This window comes from Silurus aristotelis (assembly GCF_946808225.1).
Source record: "Silurus aristotelis genome assembly, chromosome: 21".
NCBI classification, from domain to species: domain Eukaryota; kingdom Metazoa; phylum Chordata; class Actinopteri; order Siluriformes; family Siluridae; genus Silurus; species Silurus aristotelis.
Genome location: NC_139594.1, coordinates 3640131 through 3655130, shown reverse-complemented (window position 1 = coordinate 3655130; position 15000 = coordinate 3640131). Strand labels below are relative to the sequence as shown.

The 15000-nt window shown below is 39.6% G+C and overlaps 1 protein-coding gene across 1 annotated transcript in view; it reads left to right on the top strand.

Annotated features, from left to right (window-relative positions):
* Positions 1–3279: 3279 nt before the first annotated feature.
* LOC310716279 (G-protein coupled receptor 183-like) overlaps positions 3280–15000 on the top strand; it is a 19046-nt gene continuing 7325 nt past the window's right edge. The window contains exon 1 of the mRNA XM_083523301.1: positions 3280–3405. The gene's annotated coding sequence lies outside the window, so the exon portion shown is untranslated. The remainder of the gene's footprint in view (positions 3406–15000) is intronic.

Sequence of the window (15000 nt, the reverse complement as noted above, 5' to 3'; positions counted from 1 at the left end):
TGTCTGTCTGTCTGTCTGTCTGTCTGTCTGTCTGTCTTCTGGCTGGCTAGGTGGCTGTTTGGCTGTCTGGCTGGGTGGCTATCTATCTATCTATCTATCTATCTATCTATCTATCTATCTATCTATCTATCTATCTGTCTGTCTGTCTGTCTGTCTGTCTGTCTGTCTGTCTGTCTGTCTGTCTGTCTGTCTGTCTGTCTACTGTATCTACTTTTCCATTAGCTATCTGTCTATCTGTCAAGCTATATACTAGTATCTATCAGTCTATCTTGCAAACTGTCTGTCTGGCTGTCTATTAATAATGGCAATGCATCAGTCTATCTACATGACCTGTTTCTTTATTGATGAGACTGATCTGATGTCCGGGTATTGTGCCAATACAAGCAATAAAAAAAAAAACAGATGTTGATGTTGTTTAGATCCTGTAACAAACTGAAAAAACTGGAACTGGTCTGCGTAATCATTTGATGCGTAAGGATTCAGTATTGCGTCACTACTTTGCTTTTATTTTGTGTCTGGGAGAGATTTATAAGAAGGAGGAAAGGAATCTGGTACAACAAGTCCTCTAACCCTAAATGAACTTTAACATTTCACATCTGTAGCAACATATACTCAACATCTGGAATATAAAATACCAGATCTAAAAATGTCTGACTTCAGCTAAGTGTTGAATTGTATTTAAATAATATGGCATCTATTATTTTAACCTCGACCGCTACTGTAATTTAAGGCATTCGTTTTTCACCAAGTGAAAGGATCACAAGAGCTTCACGAAAATAACCGCAAACACTAACAAAGGACAAAATTTATGGCATCCGTTGTACTTGAACTCAGCCAATTGGCCGGAACAGCTGGCCCGAGGCTCCAGTGTGATTGTTTCTGTCGTGGCGTTTGTGTTTGATGGAACAAATCTGACAGGTGCAACAAAAACTTACGTTCCTCCGTGATCGCAAAATGGTGCAAAAGCAGTAAACATCGTCTCAACAGCACAAATAAAGAGTCTCCAACCTCCATCGAACTCTATAAATCAACCTAAAAAAACAAAAACACCAATTCATGTTTGGCACGAAACTTTGGCGATCGTTGCGCGTTCTTCCAAAAAAGATCGAAATGAAACAAACGGCGAGTGTTTACATTCGTATTGATATGTTGTGTATTTACCAGAGGTGTGTGTGAACAAAGTTGATGACCGCGAATCAGGAAAGCGTCATCATATAATCTCAGAATAACATAACAGATTGTGGAGTTTATGTTCTCAGCATTCCAGCGTTTGAGTCTCTTCTCCAAGAGCCAAATCCTGTTCAAAGTGCTCTTCTCATGCACTGAGGTTTCCTCATTCCACATTAAACTTGACAGCATCCTGGAAAAAAGGCCTGTCAGAAATGAATTAATTTTAATTCATTTCTATTTGTATGTAGCATGTTTTAACAATTGTCTCAAAGCAGCTTTACAGACATAAATTGGCTATAAATTTTTACAAAACAGACGATAAGTTTAATACCAATATGTTTGTTCCCTATAATTGTAGGTTCTTCAGCATTTTGAGCGACTGTAGATCGTCTGCTGGTCCGTCTCCACACGGACCAGCCTTGGGAGCACCACATCAAAAGTATTGCACACATGACTTTTCCATCCATATTTGGTTCTTCCCCAAACTCTTCCCACAAACTTGAAGGCACACAATTGTATCGGACATCTGTGGATGCACTGACACCAAAAACCATCTTGATCAAAAACCATGAAACACTCCTTACATGTATGTAGAGACACAATACATACAGTAAGAAATGTTTTGTGTAGTACGTAACACCGAACTCCTGAGGGAACCTGGATTTTGTTTCTTTGTTCTTTGCAAGCAGTTGCATTTTTCATTCAGGATCATGGAAATATTTCCAAGCCCCTGGAAGAGGCCCTGGGATAACAGAGTCCTTTATGTACCTGAAATCCTGTAGTAGGAACCATTCCTAAACCCTGTGCCCAAATCATTTATTGCTTAGCAAAATATTTCATAGTCTGCGAGCGCTGCCGTGGCCTGGAGCTCAGATCGACACGGCTTTAACAGGCATGATTAATGAGCCGTCCGTTCTTCACATGGCTGCTTAAACGTGCTCATTCCTAATAAAGCTTTAAGGCATATGGTTGTTTTTTAATTCCGATAAGGAACTCAAATGTTCTCATGAACCTCTGTATGTCGACAAGGACAAAAATCTTTCCTGACTGTGGTTACAAATCATGAAGATGTCTGTCAGGTATACTCCATTAATCATTTCAGCTCCACCAGAGTTTCCATGATGAGGAAGAACAGTGCTTCCTGTCTGTAGTGAAGAAAAACACATTTCCTTCGGTAATATAGTTTAACGTGAGGATCTGGAATTTTATTGGGAGCATGCTGTTATAGGAAAAGAACCAACAATGTGGTGATACGATGAAGCCGAGTTACTTCAGCGCATGGGTCTTCAACTAGTGATACGCGCCCCCTAGGGGGTCTGCTGCGGTACTGCAGGGGGGTCATTTGAATCATGAATCATTTGATTTGAATAATTTGTGATGTTGAATTTTTTTTTAAATGCAAATGCTGGTATATATATATATATATTTGTGATAGTACACAAACCATGTACTTGACTTCATGTATATATTACTTTATATTACACTTTTGAATTGTTACCATCTGGCTGACAATATTATCTGTGCCAGATCCTCGAAAAAGCAGATTAAAATGATCCTCCATTCCCCAGGCAATTAAATTCTTAAATTCTTCTTCCTCTAGTGGTAACTGATGGTCAGCTGAACTGGATATTGTTTTATTGAATTTGTCTGGTTTTTTTTTAATACACACACCAATTGTGATTTGTTAAATGTCAGTGTGAGTATTCTGCAAACATACTTTCCCAACGGGGATATTTAAACTGAACTAAACTGCTTTCACAAAGCCATAAAGATCTGCTTTCCATGCTATAGAGCTACTTTAATACTTTTAGGGATGAATGTGAATGCTGGCTGCACCCCAGGTCTCCTCAACTCACCTACCTCAGTACTGCCTTTACTAACACTCTGTGTCTGAATAAATCTCACACAAACCTCCACCAAATCTGGAGGAACATCTTCCCAGCAGAGTGAAGCTTATTATAGGAGCAAATGCGGAATGAGAAGCGCAACCAGTCGAAAGCGTGATACATTTGTGTATTCTGTATTGAAGTGAAACAAGATGATGAATAATGGTGTCATCGCTCATTATTTCAAAACCTTATGAAAAGAAATTGCAGCGCGTCTGCATGTGTAACATCCTGCCACAAAGCAGAATGAAATAGATGTTAGCTGAAGCTCTTTGCCCTCGGAATCGATCAGTTTATCTCCAGGCTGCGGTGTTAACATCGTTACTGATCTTCGTCCAGTCACCTTGAGGTCAGATGCACATTTCACTCGTTTCTTCTTCTTCTCTCTCGTCGGTCTGTGCTGAACTTAGAGGCGATCACCTTTTCTTCTCCTTGCTCTTGTTTTCCATGTGATCGTTTCTCTGAGTGATAATGAAGCCGCAATGAGACTGAAAATTGAGTGATTCCGCTTTTCCTGAGCCTCAGCTTTCTCCTTCAGAATTGCAAGTGATCTTCCTTAAGTGCTTTAATATGAGCTGGTGGTGGGAGAAAGAGGCCTTTATTATCGAAATGCTTCAGAAATTAAATGGCTCGGGATCTTATCTTATCTTCTAAATGTGAGTTGTTCTCTTTATTAATTCATTCCAGAGAGGTTTTAACCAGAGACATTGGTTAGCGTATACGTTTTTTTCCTTATAATTGGAAGTTTATCCCCAATGAGTGAGCCAGTAAATACTGTGGCATGAAGAAACCTTGAGAGGAACCAGACTCAAAAGGGAACCTCGTCCTCATCAATCAACGTCCATCCATTACATATTAGAGCATATCAAAGAAATGACTAGAAAACCATCTCATTCTTTTAATTAGCCAACATGTTATTATTGTCACGCTTTATGTTAGGAAACTGGGGTCAGCCATGATACAGCACCTTGGAGCACAGAGGGTTAAGGGTCTTGGTGATACTGGGGCTTGAACCTCTGACCTTCTGATCAGTAATTTAAAGTCTTAACTATTTAGCTACCACCTCCCCGGTTAATAGAAGGAACTTAAATAAGTGGAGAAAAAAAGACTTTGTATTACGTATCTTTTCACTTAATAATATAATTGTTGTTGGAGGTGGAGCTGGAGGTAGCAGAGCTGAAGATGTTGAGATGTTTGTTGGGAGTGACGACGATGGACAGGATTAGAAATGAGTTTATTAAAGGGGCAGCACATGTAGGACGTTTTGGAGACAAGGTGAGGGAGGCGAGATTGAGATGGTTGGGACATGTGCAGAGGAGGGACATGGGGTATATCAGTAGGAGAATGCTGAGGATGGAGACACCAGGAAGGAGGAAAAGAGGAAGACCAAGAAGGAGGTTTATGGATGTGGTGAGTGAAGACATGCAGGTAGTTTGTGTAAAAGAGGCAGAGGAGATTTGTGTGAGATTCATTCAGACACAAGAGTGATGTGATTTAAGGAGACCTGGGGGTGCAGTCAGCATGTGAAATTCATACCAAAGTTGTTCAATATGGTTGGAGCTCTATAGCAGGAGATCTTCCAATCCATGGAAAGCAGATCTTCATGAAACTGGCTTGTGCACGGGGCATCATCATGCTGGAACAGGTTTGGGTCTCCTACATCAAGTTCAGATTTCATTTTACAGCATCCAGAAAGGTCAGATACTTTTGTGTGCTCTGCAAATTTGTGGTCACAGTTTGGTCAAGAACACATATGGCTTGAAAAGTTGGGTGTATATTTTTACCATATTTTTGGTCTCACAATGCATTTTGCTGCTATTGTTAAAATCACGTCTTATTGTTGTAGGAAAAGATGAGCTGAAGTTTGTGTGGATTTAAAGGAAGTTACACGGGATTTTCACACTGTTCCACAGCGACGTGGGGGCACTTGTTTCTTTGAATTCTTACAAATGATGTATTAAATTTGAAAAAATGTGAATTTGCTCATCTTCTTCTTGTAATCTGCTCGGATTTCGGGTGATGCAACTTCTCGTTTAATTGTGGGTTATCGTGTTAAGCAAAAGAATAAAAGGAAGGAAACAAACTATTCTAATCGATTTTCATAATATGTAATGATAGAAAAGGAAGGAAAGTAGTGAAGCAACTATACCACTGATTATAGCGTTTCTAACAGTGTAATATTTTTATTGTTGTATTCTTTCACATTTTATTAAGCGCTTAGATTTATTTTGAATTTTTGCTTTTTACTGCAGTGAAAATTTCTGTTGTCTGTTTGTTTTTATTTTCATGAATTCCATTTTGGCACAATTCAACACTGCCCTCTAGTGTCTCTCTTTCTCTTTTTCTCTTTCTCGTTCCCTCTTTTTCTCTCTCAGAGGTTCAACATCATATACAATAATAGCACAGGTGGCAAAAGTACACAAATCCTTGACTTAAGTAGAAGTACAGATAGCCATGTTTAAAAAAATATATAAGTTTTATATATAAAATATAAGTTCTGACTACACTTTTTTACTCAAGTGAAAGTTTGCGCTCTGACAAGCAAAAAGTAGCCATTATTACTACCTGTTTTAGTGTCATGCTGGTAACTGGATGCCACATCATATTACTATTTAATCGCACTGTTCTGAATGTTCCTTAAATTAATACTGAACCATTTTTTTATACTTTAATAAACATATTGATGCTTTATGCAAATGCATGTTTATTATTTGTGAAACCAAACTCAAGCTAAAGCCTGAAGACAAAATATTCTCGTAAATGTTTTAAAGTAAATATGGTGTTTTAAATGACGTAAATTATCAGGACACCAAACGGTTCCTTTGCTATGTTTCCACACGGACTTTTAATGAGGTGATACCGGAGAAACTGCACCTCTTATAACTTCCATACGGATTACATAATCAGAGAATATTTGCATTTGATGTGCGTATCATTATTGTGTATTTTTATCATTATTTAAGTAGACATTTCAAGCTTTCTAAAGATATATTTATTATGTCTGTGAGGCAAATATTCACTGAGATTCAGGGTGTTTTATTTTATTTGTTTGTGTGTCTGTGAAGAGAGCTGACAGAGATAGACGAAAGCGCACCGTCTGGTTTTTCTTACTTTACAAAAGCACAGCGTTTTGTTGTTATTATAAGCGTGTACAATTAAACGTAGACTCTTTATATATTCGAATGAAGTATTGCTCTTATCTGTACGATCCAAAAAGACAGTAATTTATGTTCGTTTCAGTGTAATGAGGAAAAAAATGCCACAAATCCTGCCGGTGCGTTTGTGGTCCCCGAGAGGGTTAATTTTGTGCATCATGGGGATTTTGGTGCAGATTTGAGACTTGGCGCGTCAATAAAACTTTTATATTAATTAATTTATTTGTTTGTTTGTTTGTTTATTTGTTTGTTTGTTTGTTTGTTTATTTATTTATTTATTTATTTATTTATTAATATTTTCATAAAAAATGGTCAAACAGAAATGCGCGCTGCGTTAATCGCTCGTTAATGAACACAATACGTTAAAATAAATTTGCATTTAGACAGTCTAAATTAATATATTAATACAAAACAAAAACAAAATTCTGTTCCCTAATGAATGTATCCAGGCTGAACATCCACCATATAGAACACAAGCAGAGAAAAGATGATGATGATCATGTGATCAGGAATGTCTCTTTTCTCAGTCATGTTTACATCACTGACTCCCTCTGTCTCATCCACGTTAACCCCAGACTTCTTGTTGCCTTCTGCCTGCTCATTATTAGCTTCGTAAACTAGCCCACGTCTGTGGTGTGTGAGAGTCAGGAAATGATACAGCAGTTGTAGATTGAAAAAAAACTACACAATGACAAGAAACAGACCGATAGGCTGAAAATGGTGCAATGAGAAGAAAAAACAGTGACATTTTACCTAAAGTAAAGAGTCTGTTTTAAAAATGCAAGTGTTTTGAAAAGTACAGATATTTGTGTAATGACTGAAAGTAAAAATTTGTCTGGAAAAATAAATAGTAAAGTAAAATACTGATACCAGAACAATCGACTTAAGTACAATAACAAAGTGTTTGTACTTCATTACCTCCCATCTCTGATTAACAGTAACAATAAGAATTCAGTCATATACACCCAGGGTGGTATGATTTAGGGGGGTGGTTATGGTGTTTTGGTGGGTTAGGTTGGGTGGTTATGATGGTAGGGTGGGTGGTTATGGTGTTTGAGTGGGTTAGGGGGGTGGTTATGGTGTTTTGGTGGGTTAGGTTGGGTGGTTATGATGGTAGGGGGGGTGGTTATGGTGTTTGAGTGGGTTAGAGGGGGTGGTTATGGTGTTTTGGTGGGTTAGGTTGGGTGGTTATGATGGTAGGGTGGGTGCTTATGGTGTTTGAGTGGGTTAGGGGGGGTGGTTATGGTGTTTTGGTGGGTTAGGTTGGGTGGTTATGATGGTAGGGTGGGTGGTTATGGTGTTTGAGTGGTTTAGGGGGGTGGATATGGTGTTTTGGTGGGTTAGGTTGGGTGGTTATGATGGTAGGGTGGGTGGATATGGTGTTTGAGTGGGTTAGGGGGGTGGTTATGGTGTTTTGGTGGGTTAGGTTGGGTGGTTATGACGGTAGGGTGGGTGGATATGGTGTTTGAGTGGGTTAGGGGGGTGGTTATGGTGTTTTGGTGGGTTAGGTTGGGTGGTTATGACGGTAGGGTGGGTGGTTATGGTGTTTGAGTGGGTTAGGGGGGTGGTTATGGTGTTTTGGTGGGTTAGGTTGGGTGGTTATGACGGTAGGGTGGGTGGTTATGGTGTTTGAGTGGGTTAGGGGGGTGGTTATGGTGTTTTGGTGGGTTAGGTTGGGTGGTTATGATGGTAGGGTGGGTGGTTATGGTGTTTGAGTGGGTTAGGGGGGTGGTTATGGTGTTTTGGTGGGTTAGGTTGGGTGGTTATGATGGTAGGGTGGGTGGTTATGGTGTTTGACTGGGTTAGGGGGTGGTTATGGTGTTTTGGTGGGTTAGGTTGGGTGGTTATGATGGTAGGGTGGGTGGTTATGGTGTTTGAGTGGGTTAGGGGGGTGGTTATGGTGTTTTGGTGGGTTAAGTTGAGTGGTTATGACGGTAGGGTGGGTGGTTATGGTGTTTGAGTGGGTTAGGGGGGTGGTTATGGTGTTTTGGTGGGTTAGGTTGGGTGGTTATGACGGTAGGGTGGGTGGTTATGGTGTTTGAGTGGGTTAGGGGGGTGGTTATGGTGTTTTGGTGGGTTAGGTTGGGTGGTTATGATGGTAGGGTGGGTGGTTATGGTGTTTGAGTGGGTTAGGGGGGTGGTTATGGTGTTTTGGTGGGTTAGGTTGGGTGGTTATGATGGTAGGGTGGGTGGTTATGGTGTTTGACTGGGTTAGGGGGTGGTTATGGTGTTTTGGTGGGTTAGGTTGGGTGGTTATGATGGTAGGGTGGGTGGTTATGGTGTTTGAGTGGGTTAGGGGGGTGGTTATGGTGTTTTGGTGGGTTAAGTTGAGTGGTTATGACGGTAGGGTGGGTGGTTATGGTGTTTGAGTGGGTTAGGGGGGTGGTTATGGTGTTTTGGTGGGTTAGGTTGGGTGGTTATGACGGTAGGGTGGGTGGTTATGGTGTTTGAGTGGGTTAGGGGGGTGGTTATGGTGTTTTGGTGGGTTAGGTTGGGTGGTTATGATGGTAGGGTGGGTGGTTATGGTGTTTGACTGGGTTAGGGGGGTGGTTATGGTGTTTTGGTGGGTTAGGTTGGGTGGTTATGATGGTAGGGTGGGTGGTTATGGTGTTTGAGTGGGTTAGGGGGGTGGTTATGGTGTTTTGGTGGGTTAGGTTGGGTGGTTATGATGGTAGGGTGGGTGGTTATGGTGTTTGAGTGCGTTAGGGGGGTGGTTATGGTGTTTTGGTGGGTTAGGTTGGGTGGTTATGATGGTAGGGTGGGTGGTTATGGTGTTTGAGTGGGTTAGGGGGGTGGTTATGGTGTTTTGGTGGGTTAAGTTGAGTGGTTATGACGGTAGGGTGGGTGGTTATGGTGTTTGAGTGGGTTAGGGGGGTGGTTATGGTGTTTTGGTGGGAAAGGTTGGGTGGTTATGACGGTAGGGTGGGTGGTTATGGTGTTTGAGTGGGTTAGGGGGGTGGTTATGGTGTTTTGGTGGGTTAGGTTGGGTGGTTATGACGGTAGGGTGGGTGGTTATGGTGTTTGAGTGGGTTAGGGGGGTGGTTATGGTGTTTTGGTGGGTTAGGTTGGGTGGTTATGACGGTAGGGGGGGTGGTTATGGTGTTTGACTGGGTTAGGGGGGTGGTTATGGTGATTTGGTGGGTTAGGTTGGGTGGTTATGATGGTAGGGTGGGTGGTTATGGTGTTTGAGTGGGTTAGGGGGGTGGTTATGGTGTTTTGGTGGGTTAGGTTGGGTGGTTATGATGGTAGGGTGGGTGGTTATGGTGTTTGAGTGGGTTAGGTGGGTGGTTATGGTGTTTTGGTGGGTTAGGTTGGGTGGTTATGATGGTAGGGTGGGTGGTTATGGTGTTTGAGTGCGTTAGGGGGGTGGTTATGGTGTTTTGGTGGGTTAGGTTGGGTGGTTATGATGGTAGGGTGGGTGGTTATGGTGTTTGAGTGTGTTAGGGGGGTGGTTATGGTGTTTTGGTGGGTTAGGTTGGGTGGTTATGATGGTAGGGTGGGTGGTTATGGTGTTTGAGTGGGTTAGGGGGTGGTTATACTGTTTTGGTGGGTTAGGTTGGGTGGTTATGGTGGTAGGGTGGGTGTTTATGGTGTTTGTGTGGGATAGGGTGGGTGGTTATGGTGTGTGGTTATCTCTCTCTCTCACTCCCCATCCCTCATACTATCCCTTTGTCTGTCACGGTTTTTATTTTTATTGATTTGAATTGATTTTGATGTCAGTGCAAGTCAGAAGTCATCTCTGCTTTAATGAACAGCTCAATTTACATCCGAGCAGTGCAACAAAATGCCTGAATTGTGTAAACAAAAATTATTAGCAAAAACATTTGCGTATAGTTTCGGTTATGGAAATGATAAAAGTCTGTTGTAATTAATAATCCAAGAATGAATTTACTGTTCATACCCTCAAGCTGATTGTTTTTTAGTGTCAATTTTCTGTCAAGGTCACAAAGAATACGGCTGGAATTACACAAAGAATACGGCTGGAACGTTTCAGAGGATCTGAAGCATGAAACTCAGGAATTTGTGTGTCACAGCTGCGGTGTTTCAATTAATTGTATTCACTGATGCTTTGGGTAAATTTGTAATATACTGTGTGCGGGAAACGTATGGTCATAAGGAGAATTGTAATGTCATGTCAAGTTATTTAACATATCTAAAAGAATCTATTGATTTCGGGTGAACGCAGAAGTAACAATAAGAGGGAAATCGTATGTTTTGTTTAATTTCTCAGAAAAAATCAATTTTGTGTCTCCAAGGAGGAAAATACTCCAAATACGGAAACTTGTGCTTAAGATTCATTCAATGCATTTGCAATATAAAGTACAAAGTGTGGTAGAGTGACACAAAGATAAAGTATGTTTCAGAAAATCTTTATTTCTATATCATTATTCTGACAATTATTACATAGTTTATAGTGTTTTATTCCACTTATACAATTCAATTCCATTTTTATTTCTATAGCGATTTTTACAATGGACATTGTCTCAAAGCAGCTGAACAGAATGTATACAACAAAGAAATATACAACAAAGTTTACTTCTATTTACATTTTATTTATCCCAGATGAGCAGCCTGGGGCGACTGTGAACTGGTATGAGGAAGAAACCTTGAGAGAAACCAGACTCAAAAGAGGGGAACCTATCCTCAGCTGGGTGACACCAAGTGTGTGATTATAAACCATCAAATCATTACAAACACCAAAGAGTGAGAAATATCATGAGCAGAGAAACTGGAGACTCCTTCTATAAAACTCCAAAAAAAGTCATTGATTATAGATCACCGATTGTATACATTTACTAAATGTAATAAACGTGACACTCAATAGAAATGAAAGAAATGCAATTTCCAGAGCAAATTAACAATGTTTTAAAATCAAACATAAAATCAAACATGACAAAAAAAACATTCACGATTGAAGTACATTTTTACAGATTAACGTCAGATTACCAAAAGATGGATATAATGTACCTTTTAGGATGAATTAGTTTTTAGTTTTTTCAAGTGAAAAAGATATTTTTTAAATAAGATCAGAAACTGAATCACTCCAGTCACAGTGAAACGACCAGGTTAAATTTTTTTTCTTGAATTCAGATGTTCAGAAGTCAGATATCTGGTCATCTTTCATGTTAAAAACGTTCCTGCAGAAATTAAAATACTTACAGCGTCCATCCGATTGGCATCGTATCAGTAATCATCAGTTAGACTCTGATTCAGGTACGAGAGACAACCATGAAGCTGCTGTTTGTGTCTGAGACGAGAGGCTTTATAAACAGGACTCAGGAGTGACGTGTATTCACGGTAGGAGGGACGAGTGACTGGAAGCCACCCTTGGGAATTCAGGATCGAGTCTCTGTCAAGTCTCTGAGCGTCAACACATCTCCAATGCTGTACCCGAGTGGGTTCATGCTCTAGAGCAAACACATATTGTGTACATTTTATGCCTCATCACTCACATGAAACCTGCACTGCCTGATAGAACTGTGATATAGAAACCTCCCTGAAGATGAGATACAATCCATTTAGGAGACCATTGATGCAGCTGAGATAATGTAGTACTTTAGGAGAGATGAGAGAAAGTATTATTACTTTGGAGTAATGGATTTGTATTTTAATCATAATGGATCCAATGGTTTTGTTGTTTTCAATATTTCTTCAGCAGAACCTCTTACATTTTGCATCTTACATACCCAAGTGGTAGAGTACTGGATAAGATGGTGGACCTGATGTGGAATTTGGTGGACATGATTTCAAATCTCAACAAGTAGCCTCTTCATGGCATATGAGCTCGACCCTTAACGATGAGCTGTATAAATGAGAGAATTAAAAGTCGCTCTGGATAAGGGGCATCTCCCAAAATGCTGTAAGTTTTAGACTTGAAGTGGAACTTTTATATATATATATATATATATATATATATATATATGTTTATGATCAAACATTTTCACAACAATTTTGAGTTCTGATCAAAAATCCTTTCGTTCAAACTGTCCAACATTACAATTGCGCCAAATTGTTTTGCCCCCGAGTTTTCCTCAGTAAACCGTCGATAACTTCAACAATGAGGAAAGTATTGTTGCATGTTCCTTTTAAGCCTCTTTTGAATCAAGTTCCTCTCAAGATTTCTTCCTCCATTGTCAAAAATAAAAAGAAATTCAAATGTGGTTTAAAAGTGAGACCACAGATCGTTTATTCAGTCCCACTCATCTTCTCATATCTACAATTTCCAGATGTCCTCCATCCGGATCACAAAGTGTTCCCAAGCCAACCATGACACCTAATCTCTGCCCTGGGGTCTGTGTTTAGTGAGAGGGGTCTGAAACAGCTCTCTCGGGAAACAAGGACGAGGGGAACCTTATATGGCACCCAAACCACCGCTCAGATCGCAGCTGTCAAAGTTTTAAGAGTCCAACGTTATCGCCAAGTTTGTCACAAGTGCACAACGTGTTGTTTTTTATTTAATTTCATTTGTATTATGTAGCACCTCGGTCCTGGAGAAATGTTGTTCCATTTCACTGTGTTCTGCACTGTAAATGGTTTAAATCCCAATAAAGCCTACTCGACTTGAATGTTCTTCAGGATGAGGATGAGGTTCCTTTTTGAGTCTGGTTCCTCGAGTTTTCTTCCTCATACCATCTAAGGGACTTTTTCCCTCACCACTGTCGGGGTAGTAAGGATATGATTATATGATAATATTATAGGGACTAATTTATGAATTAAATGTCCTTAGACAAACAGGCAAAATCATAAAATACCAACTTTTTTTGTGTTTTGTACATTTTTGTATCATGAGCTAAATGTCTTTAGAAAATGTAGATTCTGAAGAGAAGAGAGAGTATTAGATACATGTTTATGAGTTGGATGTGTAGTTGATATTATAAGAAATGAAACAGCATTTAGCTTTGAGTTCCTCAGTCTCAAAAGAATTGGGAAGCATCAAGAATTCTTGGTTGATCCTTTGTGAAATAAGAATTCCAACATCTTCTTCACTGAGCAACCACTTCTACTGCAGTAAATAGTGAAACAAAACCATACTTCTCCAGGACTGAAGTTTATTCCCACTGTATTCGAAAGTCTGGCGGTTTACAAGAAGAAGCTGTTACACAGTTTGGATGTAAGAACTCAGCATGCGGTGTAAACGTCCACGATGATCTTCGGAGCTGCAAGTGCTTCATAAGGAACTGTTACGCATCCAATGAAGATCTCGTGAATCTCTGAGGAACCCAAAAGACGAATTTACATAGCACACCTTTTCTATGAGTTTCTCTCGCATGATTGTTTGGAATTGCTGGATCTAATGTTCCGAAGGCGAATTAAGATACAATATTGCGAAGCATTCGACAACACAAATGCCAGATAAACACCGTCAGTCCTGTGGCTGTCACCTGCAGATGTCACTGGAGAAAACGTCGAACAAAACACTGGTCCTTTCTCCAGAGGCCCGGCTCAAAACGATCCACCCTCTCTTCGATATTCCAAATTCCTTAGGGCTTAATGAAGTTTCATACAGAGAATTCGATAACTCCAGCCAAACATTTTGATCCGCAGCATCGATCGTCCACGCCGATCCTCTTCTTCATAACGTCTGTAAGTTTTTTTGTTAGTTTTTTTTTACCGAGTTTCATTTCCTGTCTATTGCTGATCGATTTGGGTCTGTTGATTGATACGTAGCGTGCGGTAAATATGTTCATTTAATGGTTGGATTCATTATGACCTTATGACCTACTCATCACTTTACCACGATCACGATTATCATCAGCGTTTAAAAAAAGAAACGGATTTACAAAAATGTGATCCAAGTGATTCGTTTATCTTCTGTACTAATTTAGTTTTTTGTTTTTGTGTCAATAATAAAGTCTTAATAAAATATAATAATAATAAAAAAGCATTAGGGTCCAAAAAATAATGGTTTAATGTTTCATAAAAAAAACATTTGTGTTACTAAATAACTAGGAATGAAATCTAAATAACTCAAATATCAGTGCTGTATGAACACAAATTTTATAGATGTTATAAAAGAAATACTGTATAATATCAATTGGACAATTTTACCTCATTTCTCTGCTTAATACACCTCTAGCTGGTTACCACTCTCTCTCTCTCTCTCTCTCTCTCTCTCTCTCTCTCTCTCTCTCTCTCTATATATATATATATATATATATATATATATATATATATATATATATATATATATATATATATATATATATATATACATTGTATATACAAACACACACTGTATATACTGTAGATTGCTATTTGCACTTCTGCTTTAAAGCTTCATGATTCATTGGGTCTGAACTTTGCCACCATAATGTTAAATCCAATCAAATCTAATCCAATTAAATCGGTTTCTGCAACGTTCTAGAAGCAGTTACATACAAACAGACCATTTATATCTGGAACCAAATCGATCTATGATAAGAATGTATATACTGTATGAGGTTCAGATATCATATGCGCTATGCATTAAATCCTTAAATTATGCATCAAGAGCATCCGAATCTCTGCACACTATCATAAAAATTCACTCGCGTTATTCTCAAACACTCGAATCGCTTCGTCGACATTTCATCCGATGCGGCTTCCACACTTTTTTAACTCTAACAAGCTGGGATTCCCCTGAGATTTCCATCAGATTGATAAACACCTCGTCCATCTTCAGGGAGTTGCTTTAGGTGAGCGGTGTATTTGGGAACAGGTCCCTGTCCCACGAAGAGCATTCTAACAAACCTTCAGAGACACGCCCGTCCTCCCAGGTGTCCTCTCTGTGGACCTGCAGAGGGCGGAGC